The 5,528-nt window shown below is 42.9% G+C and overlaps 1 pseudogene; it reads right to left on the reverse strand.

Moving 5' to 3' along the window:
• Positions 1-413: 413 nt before the first annotated feature.
• Positions 414-5,293, reverse strand: LOC101585343 (annotated as a pseudogene).
• Between the last annotated feature and the right edge of the window lie 235 nt (positions 5,294-5,528).

Here is a 5,528-nt window from a genome sequence, read left to right on the forward strand (position 1 = left end):
AGACTTCACTGAAAAAATCTTTATCAGATTTAAGACAAAATGAGGTCAAAGTTCAGCCTCTTCATGTATGATCCAGAAGTTCCAAAACCATATCCTGTTACCCCAAATGGAGAAAGTAAATACGTGGTCCACAAACGGCTGCCTGTGGAATGGTGCCATGTGTGCCACAAGTCTGAATTAAGAGGGGTTTTTTGTTTTGTTTTGTTTGTGTGCAGGGTCTCACTATGCAGCTCAGACTCATAGTGATCCTCCTGATTTCTGCCTCCCTAGTGCTGCGATTACAGGCATGCGCTACCATGCTCGGACCCCAGCACAGGCTCAGTGTGCCTGGGGGCAGGGCTGCCGTGGCATGCGATGCCAGGGATCAAACCCTGGCCCCTGCGCTTACCAAAGCAAGTGCTTAGTCCGCTGAGCTATACTGCTATATCGAGTACTTTTAGTAAAGCATAATGTGACGATTCATCAAAAGCGGGTCAAATGACAAAAGAGACCAAGACCCGATCAGCTTCCAGTCAACTTTAATTCAGCGAGGGTATGCATAATTTGAACAAGGAATTTGGCAGAGGGCCCATGAGGTAAATTTGAAAGCCACATATAAAGATCTTGTAAAAAGAAAAAAAAAAAAATCTTGTGTTTTTTTTCTTGGCTTCAAAATAGATGCCTTCCTTGCACGTTTTTGTTTCACAGACCTCACTAATTGCAAATAATTTATCTTTATGATCCATTTTACTATCTGCTTTAGAATGAGATATCAAGTTTCTCAAATCCTGGGCTGGCCAGATAGCTCAGTGGATTAAAGCACCTGCTTAGGCAGAGACTGCAGGGGCCGAGGGTTCGATCCCTGGCGCTCCGTGCAGGTCCCTGAGCTGGCTACTGAGACTGGGCGTGGTGGCGTGTGCCTATAATCCCAGCACTTGGGAGGCTGAAAACAGGAAGGATCACTACAAGTCCAATCTGTGTAGTGAGACCCTGTAGACCCTGCACTAAATACATAAAAATAAAATACGAATTAAAAAATGTTTCTCAAATCCTGCATTAAATGTCTTGTTCTGAAATTCATTCCTCTGGAAGATAAGAATCCACTCCTTATTTTTCCACTTGCCCTTGCAAACAGGGCCTGGGATATGGTCTCACCCTGCTTCCTCAATCTCTTCTGCCACAGCCAATGACTTCGCTGTGGGTCTGGCACATTTTCTCTTCTCTTTGGCTTCCTCACCTGAGCCAGCAAGCCCCTCGCGCTGGTTCCTCTTGTTGCCACCGTGTTGCTTTGCCACCTTTGCTCTCTCTGTTTTTCAAAAAATCTTGAGAGACTTATGAACTCTAATTTAACTGTTGCTTAAAAACTATATTTTAGCTAACAATAGTGGCATGTTCTTTAAAGTCTCAGCTAGCTGGGATGCTGAGGCAGGAGAACCACTCTAGCCCAGGAGTTTCAGGCTAGTCTGAGCAACATAGTAAGACCCTTTCCAAAAAAAAAAAAAAAAAAAAAAAAAAAACAAAGCAAAACAAAAACCACACACATGCACACAGACCCAAAAAAACTTTTTTACCCCCTCCTTAAGCAATAAAAACATCTTTTTAGGGACTGGGAACATAACTCAATGTGAAAATGCTTGCCTAGCATGTGGGAGGTCCTGGGTTTGATCTCTAGCACAAAAAAAAAAAAAAAAAAGGAGGGTGCTTAGCACTTAATAGTCGTACATGTTTATGAGTAGAGTGGAACCCCCAAATTCATGATGATTACATTCCTAGTGCACCCGTGAATTGTGAACAACCCTCACATTTGAGATGTGATCAGAAAAATGCCTGTAAGTGCCTATTTTTATGGTTTAAACTGTAATATGCTATATCTCCTGCAGTCATGTATTTAACTTAATAAAATATATATTAATAAAGGTCAGGAGGGGTAATGCATTTTGGCAGCATCTTAAGAATCTTAGAGCCTTAAGAAGAACAAAACTGAGAATGCTGAGATAACTACATGCAGTACGGCAACCTGGTATGATAGGGATTGCTGATGCATCTGTCACGGTTCCCGAGCAGCAGCCAATCAGCAGCAAGGAGAGCAGAATAAAGCTCTCAGATTGGTTACTCACAAACATCCTACCAAAAAACAAAACAATAGCAGAAGATAATTTGCTGTTTCCATAAAATTGCTAGGCTTTCTCTGATAATTATTAGTCAAGTTCTAAGGAAAAATCTGAGAATGGCTGAGGCCTTGAACTCTGAAGCAGGACTTGGACTGGGGGGAAGGGGAATGTTGTATATTGTGATATTATATATGCGTATACTATGTGTAATGAAAACAGTAAACAACATTTGTTATCTCCCTCTTCTCCTCCCTTCCCCTCCCCTCCTTCCCCCTTGTCTCTGTCTCTGTCTGTCTCTGTCTCTGTCTCTGTCTCTGTCTCTGTCTCTGTCTCTCTCTCTCTCTCTCTCTCTCTCTCTCTCTCTCCATGTAGTTTAGGCTGGCCCTAAACTCACTATATAGCCCCTGCTGGCCTCAAACTTGAGGTGATTCCACTGCCTTAGCCTCCTGAATGCTGAGATTATAGATATGTGCCACCAAATCTGGCAGCATTTACATTTTATTATTACTTTGTGATAAAAAGCTGCTTTTTTGCTGGGCTTTAGTTAGGATTTTCACATTTATCCTTATTAGTCATATTGCATTATAAATCTTTCTTTCTCATACTGTCCAAGGTTTAACTTGTCTCAAATGATAGGGGCAGAGCTGTTGAACTTGATGGTGGACTGGTGAGGAGCAGAGAAAAAGCCTCTCTGCGAGTCACCATCCAGATGCGGGAAGAGAACAACTGGAGGAAGGCAAGCAGGAGGAAAGCGGGTCGCCTGGACCTAGCAATGTCAGGAAGCGCAGAAAGGAGGTAGAGAAATGATTCAATCCTGCAGACCGTGTTGATTGCTGGCAACTCTGGAGGCCTCCACAGAGAGACAGAGCAGTGGAGGGAGGACATGAAGGACTGCACGAGCTGCTGGTGAGGGCTGAGAGCTCAGGCAGGATGCGCGCGCGCGCGAGAGCAGCTGGCTGGGAGCCATCTCAGACAGGGGCTGACACAGGTCAGAACTCGGGGCTGCTGCTGGTGCGCCCATCAGCCTTGGCTTGAATTCACTTTGTCTGCAAATCGAATAACTACCCTTGCTTTTTTCCGGGTTCTTGTCTTATGCAGTATTGTTTTCCATCCTCTGACTTCCAGTCTATGAAATTTTTTTTGAATTAAATGTTTCTTGCATGTAGCATATTGCTGGATCTTGATTTTTGTTTTATTTTTAATTATTTATTTATTGGATACAATGTCTCACTATGCAGTTTCAGACTCATAGTGAAACTCCTGTTTCAGCTTCCCCAGTGCTGGAGTTACAGGCATGCACCAACACACCCGGTTGCCTGTAGGCACAGTTCACCTGAGGTTCTGGGCCAGCAAGGCATGCAGAATCAGGGCTCAAGCTGTGGTCCTGCTCTTGCCAGGCAGGGGCTTAGACTGCTGACCTATCTCCCCAGCCTGTGGGCCTTGCTTTTTGATCTATTCTGCCAATCTGTGCCTTTTGATTGATGGATTGAGACTATTAACATTGATGGTTATAAGGGCCAGGAGATAGCTCAGTGGCCTAAATGTCTGCTCAGGCAAATGCAGGGACCGGGGGTTCCATCCCCAGTACCACATGCTGCACTGGCCCATGTGGGACCTGCCCCTGGGTGAATTGAGCTGGCCACCCAGACAGGGTGTGGTGGTACAGGCCTGTAATCCCAGTGCTGGGGAGGCTGAAGACAGGAGGATCACTAGGAGTCCCAGCTATGAAGTAAGACACTATACCAAATACATTAAAAAAATTATATATATATATATATATATATATATATATATATATATAGTTACAACTAATATGTATTAACCTATCCTTATGTTATTTTCCTGTTGTTGGCACCCATCTCCCCCCCTCATTTAATTGTTTGCCTTGCCTGGTGGGTTTTTTCTGTTGGGGTTCATGGAGTTGTAGTCCTTGTTATTTCATTCTAGAATGGTCTTCAAGCCATCTTGGAGTGCTGGTTTGCTGGTCACAAATTTTCTCAGATGTTCTTTGTCACGGAAGTATCTTATTTCTTCTCTGGTTTTGAAAGGCACTTTTGCAGGGTACATCAATCTGGGTTGCAGGTTGTTTTCCTTTAGAACTTGAAACACTTCACCAAGCTCTCCTTGACGTGAGGGCTGATGCTGGGAAGTCAGCTGTGATTCTGTGGCCTGTCCCTTATGTGTGACTTGCTTCCTTTCCATAACAGCTCTCAAGACTCCATTCTGTTCAATTTTTGGAATTTTGATTATGATATGTCTGGCTGTAGATCTTTTTATCATGGCTAATTGGAGTTGTATATGCCTTACTTATATCAAATATCAAATTCTTTTTCTTTTTTATCTATCTATATCTATCGATATTCTTCATATGCACTAAGCCAAAATTTACAATGGATCAAAGGGGGCAGGTGAGATAGCTCAGTGGTCTACAGCGCCTGCTTAGGTAAAATGCAAGGACTGTGGTTTGATCCCCGGCACCACACGCCATGCCAGCCCCATCCCCATGGTGGGCTGATTTGGCCACAAAAAAAAAAAAAAAAAAAAAAAGCAATCAATGCAAAATGGATCAAAGATCTAAACATTAAAACAGTAACATTAAATCTGCTGGATGATAGAATGATAGAATAGACAAAACTCTTGAAGACAATATAATTGAAGACTACTAATAAATCTCTGATGTCATAGGAACTATCACAAAGAATCAACAATAAACTGGTATTTCATCTTATTAAAAATCTTTTGCACAGGAAAAGAAACCAACAGAGTGAAGAGATAACCCACAATGTGGGAAATAATGTTTGCTAGCTGTTCCTTAAGGGATTACTAATGAGAACATATAAGGAACTCAAAAAAATCAGACGTCCCAAATGTAAAGACCCAATGCAAAAGTGGGCGCCTGAGATGAATGCACACTTCTCAGATGATGAAGTATAAACAGCAAACAAATATATGAAAAAATGTTCAGTATCATTGGTCATGCAAGAGATGCAAATTAAAACAACGCTGACTCCTTTTTTCAACCGGCTGGGAAGAGGGCGGATACTCAGAGCAGCTGACTTTCCCAAAACAAGAAGGGGGTCCTTCTGGGAGAAGCTGGTGAGAGACTTCCTCGGTCGTACAAGAATGTCGGCCTGAGCCTCAAGACCCCCAAAGAGGCCATTGAGGGTACCTACACTGGTAAGAAATGTCCCTTTACTGGTCATGTCTCCGTTCGGGGTGGATCCCATCTGGTGTGGTGACCACGACAAAGATGCACAGGACCTTGTCTTCCGCTGAGTCTATCTCCACTACGTCACCAGATACAATCGGTTTTTTGTTTTTTTTTTTTTTAGGTTTTTTTTTTTTTTTTTTTTTTTTTTTTTTTGGTATGTAGAACAGGGTCTACAGGGTCTTGCTACACAGATCAGACTCATAGTGATTCTCCTGTTTTCGGCTTCC

This window comes from Octodon degus, unplaced genomic scaffold, assembly GCF_000260255.1.
Source record: "Octodon degus isolate 3935 unplaced genomic scaffold, OctDeg1.0 scaffold00074, whole genome shotgun sequence".
Classification (NCBI taxonomy): domain Eukaryota; kingdom Metazoa; phylum Chordata; class Mammalia; order Rodentia; family Octodontidae; genus Octodon; species Octodon degus.